General features: G+C 36.0%; 2 pseudogenes; both read left to right on the top strand.

Annotated features, from left to right (window-relative positions):
• The first annotated feature begins 1,953 nt into the window (after window positions 1–1,953).
• LOC128161037 (uncharacterized) lies at window positions 1,954–5,846 on the top strand (annotated as a pseudogene).
• Window positions 5,847–5,962: 116 nt separating this feature from the next.
• Window positions 5,963–7,491, top strand: LOC128161036 (uncharacterized; annotated as a pseudogene).
• Window positions 7,492–8,728: the final 1,237 nt, after the last annotated feature.

The following is an 8,728-nucleotide window of genomic DNA, read 5'->3' as shown; positions in this document are numbered from 1 at the left end:
TCCCGGGGACAAGGATCTGACCAAAGGTACAAAAGTCCCATTTACCAAGAATTAGTTGGAACATCAAATGAGATTCTCGTGGCAATTAACGACAGAATGTTTAGCATTATTGGATACTGGTGCTTCTGTGTCCACTATATCAAAGTCATTTTATGACTCCTACTTGGCCCACACTACTCAGTTCTCACCTATAGGAGAACAGTTGGAAGTAGAGTGTGCTGATGGCCAAGCTTTGCCCTATCTTGGATATGTGTCAGTTAATTTTGCCACTTGTGGTTTACCTTCCACTGATGTTTTACGAGACTGCCTCTTTTTGATTGTTTCAAACAGTGATTATGATACAAGAGTTCCAATTTTAATTGGCACAAACATTTTGAATCGGCTATTAGACATTTTAAGAGACGAATATGGATCTAGATTCCTACAAGATGCTGATGTGCATGCTCCATTTTATTTGGCTTTCAGATGTTTAACATTAAGGGAGAGGCAGTTACAGAGGAATGGGAATCGTCTAGCAATGCTTAAGCTAGCTGAAGCAACTAGAGTCTTGATTCCACCAAACAGTAGAGTTGTGCTTGATGCATACATGGACAAAAAGCTTCCCTATCATAAAGTTCTGTCCATGTTGCAGTCTACATCCAACTCCTGCATTCCTCCCGATCTAGATGTGACACCATCTCTACATTATTATGACAATGATGGCACATCATCTATATCTGTAGAGATAACCAATGTCACTACTAGGACTGTATTAGTCCCTCCCAAAGCATTGATTTGTGAGATGCAGCCAGTTTATCTGGCAGAGTTACCATCTACTGATTCAGTACCCAGCAAGCTAGAAAATATCTTGGATAAGATCAACATCGGTGATCTACTTACAGATGAAGCGACAGACAGATGTAGAAGTCTTATACATGTAGGTAAGTACCAAGATATTTTTTCCACAGGGGCAACCGACATCGGAACAACAGATAAGGTCCAGCATCATATCGAATTATCTGACCCAACACCATTCAAGCAGAGATACCAGCGGATACCACCATCCATGATCGAGGAAGTGAGGACCCATGTCAAGGAACTACTTGCTAGTGGAGTAATTAGGACATCTCATTCTCCTTTTTCCTCCAACGTTGTATTGATCCGGAAACACGATGGGTCCCTGCGAATGTGTGTAGATTACCGGGAGTTGAACTGTCGTACTATCAGAGATAACTATGCTTTGCCACGGATAGATGAGATCTTAGATTCACTGTCCGGTAATCGCTACTTCACGGTGCTAGACATGAAATCTGGATATCACCAGATTGAGATATTCGAGGAACACAAGCAGCGCACCGCATTTACCGTTGGGCCTCTGGGGTTCTTTGAATTCAACAAGATGCCCTTTGGACTTGTAAATGCACCAGCTACTTATCAGCGACTTCAAGAAGAATGCCTGGGAGATTTACATCTTAAGTCCTGTTTTATCTACCTAGATGATGTCATCATTTTTTCAAGATCTATTGAGGAGCATTTTGACCGCCTCAAGTTGATTTTTGATCAATTTCGGAGGTTTGGTTTGAAGTTGTCTCCCAAGATGAAGATTCTAATGAAGAGGGTCAAGTACATCGGACATATTATTTCCGAGGAAGGGGTACAGGCTGATCCGGACAAGATAGAGAAAGTGGAACACTGGCCTATCCCGACAAACCCTGAACAAGTCCGACAATTCCTTGGATTTGCTGGATACTATAGGAAGTTCATCAAGATTTTTTCCAAGATAGCAAGACCACTGATTGACATCATGGCTGTCGGTAAAAAAGCTAGAGGAAAACGGGAATGCCTCCACCTTCGTGGAATTGGGGTAAAGAGCAAGACAAAGCCTTCAGCACTCTAAAGGAAAGACTGACAACAGCACCCATTCTTGGCTACCCTGACTTCACCAAGCCCTTCGAACTACATACAGATGCTAGTATGAGTGGGCTTGGTGCTGTTCTCTACCAGGAACAGGATGGAGCCAGGAGGGTCATCGCTTATGCTAGTAGAGGTTTGAGCAAGTCAGAGCGGAATTATCCGATACACAAACTTGAGTTTTTAGCTTTAAAGTGGTCAGTCACTGAAAAGTTTTCAGACTATTATGACCTGACCTGTAAGCTATAATAGCAAAGTGCACACTCATAGGGCGTGGGACTGCCCATTCCCATATGAATGGTATGGATTATGTTTTATCATTATTATTATAACGTATGTCAAATTTAAAGACATCTCATATATAGCTGTAAAGCATTTTTATGACCTGTATGGATAAAATGTGTAATTACATGTATAATTACATATAAGAGTTATTGCCCTTTAATAAGAGTAAAATATAACTGTGTCCATAATGTATTTTATACATATCACTTACTATTGTTATATTTCATTTCAGGGCATTCATTTATTGATCTGTTATCTATTTATTATATCTGTAATCGCAATAATAAAGGGATGTCCAGAACCTTATACAGTGTTATATATTAAGTATAGAACAAGCACTGTTTCATAAATAAAATAAATTACGGTATATTGCACTGAATTATGATCTTATTTACGATGGAAAATGCGAGTGTAACTTTGAACTAAAATGCTGGTGTTTCTACCGTTTCTGAAAAATAATTACATTTTAAATCGTTTTAGCGGAATATTAAAATTACGTCATCTTTTTAATAAAATTGCGTCATAATTGACAAACCGTCAAAGCCTTGTTACAATGAAGTTCAAAGGCAGATTCGTTTCTACAAAAAACTAGCGAGTCTCAATAATTTGGTTGTAAAGAAAAGTGCCACGAATAAAAAATATGACTGAAGAAGACCATGCACCTGCAACAACCTGATTGGAAGAGAGTTAGGAGGTAGGAAGGCGAGTTGTCGAATTGAAATTGCTCGCAGGGGGATTAAAAGAATGTATTATCTGCAAGGAACCATTAAGTCTCATTTCATGCACCGGTGAGAAAAAATACGGATTGGCATATATTCTCTATGTAGCATGTCGAAAGCGCGGTACTACGAATTCCGTACCCACAGGAAAACGCCACAGAACAAGCGGCAAAGGACCAGCACGTTGCTTTTACATCAACACAAAAATGGCAGCAGGTGTGTAAAATATAAAAGAATGTGTAATTTGAAAAATATAATAAGTTCAATCTATAAACATATCAAATTCTAATTTAAAAGTAATTAATAGCGATATCCACATGGGTTATTTCCACGATTCGAAAGGATTGCGTGTCGGTAATCAATGCGCTATTTCTCCATTCTTTTTTTCATCAATATTTTTTACTCTGATACAATGTATATCGTGATAATCGTCCAATACATGTACTTCTTAATGGTTATAATTACCGTTTCAAAAAAAAAGCAACAATATGTCCGACTTATTGAAATTCTCAATGTTGCTTCTTTTTTATTCATCCTTTTCATTAATAGCAGGACACTTTTCCCGTAAACTCATAATATCATATTTTTTTTTTGGAGGGGGGGGGTGGGGGGTGGGGGGGGGGGGTGGTGGTTACATATACGGTGTATGAATTGCGAAGAATGTAAACCTCTTGATTAAATCAGAATTACATGTACTTATTTTTTACAAAAGAGAGAGAGAGGGAGAGAGAGAGAGAGAGCTTCCATTTTCTTTCAGATATGTCAATATCATAAAATATTTGAATTCGTGAAGTAAAAAAAACACTACGATGTAGAACTACGTCATATTAAATGTTATGTCTGCTATTTCAGGTGTTCAACATCTAAAACTTCGCGAAAAAAGTTATTAATTTGGTATTAGTGATATTTCAATGGAATGTTTTTATGATATTAGTGGTGACGCTCCAAGTTCTTCAAGTGCCGTCTCTAGCGACGGCGGATGGCAAAAGAGGGGAACAGGGCGAAGTTACAATAGTTTGTAAGGTAAAATCTAATGAAAACAGTACTGAAAAAATAATTGTACCCATACTTATGAATAATTGACAAAACCATATTGTATCCGTATCTTTATCTCTGTTTCTTTCTCCTCCTATCTATCTACGAGGGTTGTCCCAAAATAATGTAGACAGGACACATAATTTATAATCTGTTCACTACAATTTCATTTGACTTCTGTGATATCTACAATGACCCTTTGGCAAACAATGCTGAAAAGTTCAAATCTGTACTTTATTTATTTCTCGAGAAAATGAATAATTAGTAACAACAAGTTTTGTCAGGCGGCGCAATGTGCGACGTCGAAAATTTCCGGTTTTACGTTGTTGCTAAGCCCTCCACATCGTTCACGATAACATTTACGTTTTATTTCCGAAAATGTCTTAAAAAATATTATCTTTGAACATGTACTCTGCGTGCACATTCAATATATATTTCTAGTTTTGTTTTGTTTTTAAATATTTTCTAAGTACAAACGATCTGTCGGCTCCAAACTTGCCCTGTATTACTTGTTGTCTAACGTCCGTCTTACCGAAATGTGTTGTTCAACATTTTGACGTCCATTGATATCGTTCGGGGTTTCTTTTTTCCACTTATTGTCATCATACTTGTTTAAATATTTTCAATGTTGTTTAACTACTTATTCACAAAACGCATTTCTCATCGATTTTGTTAATTTCATTTACTTCCAAAGCCGCTTAGAATTTATTTCGTGGTCTTTACAATATTGTATCAGTTACTGCTGCGCCGCCTAAAACGCTGACAACGTCATTTTATTACCAGTTAACTTTTCAACTTGTCACAAAACGCGCTATAGAATATTTAAAAGTTTTGTTATAGCCAAAACATTTTATGAGTTAATAAAAGAATTATTATCAAATATCAGTGTATGTTTTATTTGAATTTTTATATTCAAAAAGTACTTTTCCGCCTAATTTTCAATTCATTATGTTGATTTTAACTTTTTGTTTTTGACATTGCGCTGCATGTCGAATTTCTGATCTAACATGCTTACATTTCTCTAATTTAATCTCAAACAATATTCAATTTTAAAACATTGTTTGAATGCAAATTTCTTGAACCCTTTGTGGTACAAATTTCATCTTCCCTTGTCTTCGATTAACTGAATAACGCCACTTGTCTACGCTATTTTGGGACAACCCTCGTATCTATCTATCTATCTATCTATCTATCTATCTATCTATCTATCTATCTATCTATCTATCTATCTATCTATCTATCTATCTATCTATCTGTCTGTCTGTCTGTCTGTCTGTCTGTCCGTCTGTCAATCTCTCCCTTAGTGTATTTTAAAATAAATATTTAAATTTGTACTTCATCATTTGTAACAGGGCATGTAACTGTTCTGGGGAAGAGCACCAAGAAGTGTCTCTCTTTCGGCGTTGCCTGCAAGACATGTCGAAAATGTAAAATCTGAGCTCTACAAACGTAAAAAATACGTCCAAAACAGTCCATCATTGTAGAAAAAATTGGAGCGGGTCTGCTAAAGGTATGGAACCTTTCCTGACTGTGAAATGCCTAAAATCACTGAAAGATAAGGGGTTAGATGTAAAAACTCTGATTATGGACGATGATACGACTACATTTGTGAGAGCTAAAAATACTGTATCGGACCAGCTAAAAATGTGCAGCGACAAAAGTCACATATTGCGAAATTTTAGCAACTCTCTCTACGAGGTCATGCAGAGATGTCCACAAAAAGCTATCCATTGCCAACACCAATTACTTCAAGAAATGCTTCAGTTACGCCATTGAACAAAATAAAGGCAATGAGGAAGGAATTCGCCAAAATTTAATTTATTAGCGACTGTCCCCCATGCTTTTGGTGACCACAGCGGATGTTATGAGGCATGGTGTGGATACATTAAAAATCCAGACACCAATCAACACAAGAGTTTTAACTTTGGCCGAAATTTACAGGGAGAAATGCTCAAAGAGTCCTTATATGAAGTATTCAGCAAATATGCGGAAAATGCGGGGAAACTCTCAAACCTCAGCTCTTCCAACGGAAATGAAAACTTAAATCAGATGTTTGCCAAGAAAGCACCTAAATCTCAACACTATTCTGGAACGGATAGCCTTTCATTTAGAGTCGCTGCAGCCATTGCCCAGAAGAATGAAGGACACGGCTTTATTATAGAGGTAATACCAAACGCGTTTGCGATAAACATAAGTATATAAAAGACTAACAGATTCCATATTTTGAATCCGTTATATAAAAAGCAAATTTTAATACATGTATTTGTATAATTAAATTGTTTAAAGGTCAACAAGGCCAGCTGCCTGTCACCTGGAAAACGGACAACCACGAGAGCAGGATACCTTGACCGAAAAAGAGCTCGGCAACAGACACGACAAAGTTCACGGCAGGCAAAATTAGATCGGCTGCGTCTAAAAGAAGATCGACAGTCTTCATTGGTGTTGTCGGAACTAAACGAAGGCACAACTTACGAAACTAGTGTAGATTTTGCTGTTTCCCCCGAGAGACAAGAGGAACTAATAGCAGAAATCCCATCAACACCATCAACAAGTTCAAGAAAGCTGAAACCTGTGGCTGCTCAAGTGTCCGATTCTACACTCAATGTGGCAGATCTGGAGACTACGGGATTCTGTAAGTAATTTTCACTTATGCAGTTATATTGAACCTGCAATGTAGTAAAACAATTCGCATTTAATAATCTCTTCGGTTCAAAATGTGAACTATTACAATGTTTTTGTTAGAACATCGATATTTATTAGTAATGAAATATTTTCATTTTAGCCACAAGTAGCAGTATTATTCAGATAGCTGCAGCTCCTCTCCATTCTGACGAAAGTTTCAATAGATTCGCGCAACCTTCTAACGGTTTTATTCCTCCAACGATCCAAAAACTAACAAGGATAGCGAAGCACGGACTGCAAATGTATTATGAGTTGACCCCAGTTTCGTCATATTGAGAGAGACAAGCTCTAGTAGAGTTTGCTACGTGGCTGAACAAGTTTTCTTCCCCTTTGATTGTAGCACACAATGCACAATTCGATGCACGTATTTTAGTATCCTGCTTTTCAGGACATGGTCTGATAGACTTAGTGAAAAAACGTCGTCGGTTTGTCAGACACTGTGAAATTGTTTAAGAAAGTTTACCCCGATCAGCAGTCATATAAACTTCAAGATTTAGCTAAGTCGTTTGCACCAGATTTTGAATCTTAAAATGCAGACAATGCTAAACATGATGTATCAATGTTGAAAAACTTACTAACGAACAAACCAAATATGGAGGAATCACTCCGCGATGCAGTTTTTTCTACCGAGTACGTCATCGCAAACAACGAAAAACTATCAAATAAGAACAGAGACATTGGGAGTTTTACTGACTTAATAACCTCAAACATTCTGACAAAGAGTCAAAGTTCTACGCTGGCAGCACATGGTTTGCAGTCAAACCATTTGAAATTCGCGGTGCAAAGAGGCGGAAGAGAAGGTCTTCTTACCATACTGAAGGGAAAACTGAAATCTTTCAACTCTGTAATAGACAAGGTCATTTCTTTCTATAACGTATGAAAGATAATTTTTGTTATGCTGTTATATTTTAGGCGACATTTGAAATCATGTATGCACCACTATTTGATTCTGTTTTCTAAAGATTAAAATTTATTTGTAAATGATTGAATACTGTTTAAAACATGTCCTCCAGGTAAGATTTTGCATTAAATTTAATTCCCGTTTACTAGAGTAACTGTTTTATGGAGATCAATAAATTTAAAATATCACTTCCAAGTGCAATGAAAAATAAAAGTTCTATTCTATATGTTGTCATTCAACGGCTTTTAAATCAACAAATTAAAAATTAATAAATGCATGATTTCATTTGATTTTCTTGTCGAACAACGCCCTTTTTTCGGCACACAGATGCACGAAACTGTTGACGTCGCGCTAACATGGTGTAACGTCGCGATGAAAATGTAACGTTATGTGAAAATTTCAAATCTTTAAAGTTTTTTTGCGAAAATTTGGCTGAGAACACATATTGATTTTTTTTGTATTGATTAATTCCAAATCTTCTTTGCAATTATTGTGCCGAGTAAAATAAAATTCGTCTGATTTGTTTTAAAGTTATGAGTATGATTTGGAATATGGTTACTGGCGAAAATGTAAATATTGCTATATATTTCATTGAAATGGCGTTCATGGTGTTAACAAACATGGTTGTGTTTAAGATAAGATAACATTATAATTAGGCTGACGAATCAAATAAAAATTTCAGGAATAAACCTTTGAAACCAACTGATTCGACAGACAAATTTTTAGGGAAGGTTGTCTCACAAGCAGTAAACCCGCGAGCTACCTTAAATGTCATCTCTTTCAAACTAACGAATTGGAAAGGTTATTTTGAATAAACGACCATAAACTTCATTTTTAATGAGTATAGAATGGTTTTATTAAAAAGATTCCGATAATTGAAAACATGGTATATGTCCTTTAAGATTTAAAAGTAAATTACTACATCAGTTATGGTTAAATTCTCTTATTTTTCCCAATTGTTTATTGTTGTTGGTCAAATAAACTATATGCATAATATATATGTTACCAGGCTTACACATATGATTTGGTTTTTTTTATTGATCATAAAATGATTATATAATAAAAACGAAACGGAGAATGAATAAAATTTCTTAAATACTTTAAAAATATATATTACTTAGAAGGTTTAGTCTACTCAATTATGGTTTAATAATGAGCAGATTTTTTTTTATATTTTCCGTTTATTATTAGAAAGGAATCAATTTGTATAAACAAC

Source organism: Crassostrea angulata, chromosome 8 (genome assembly GCF_025612915.1).
Source record: "Crassostrea angulata isolate pt1a10 chromosome 8, ASM2561291v2, whole genome shotgun sequence".
Taxonomy (NCBI): domain Eukaryota; kingdom Metazoa; phylum Mollusca; class Bivalvia; order Ostreida; family Ostreidae; genus Magallana; species Magallana angulata.
This window is presented reverse-complemented; position numbering and strand designations above follow the sequence as displayed.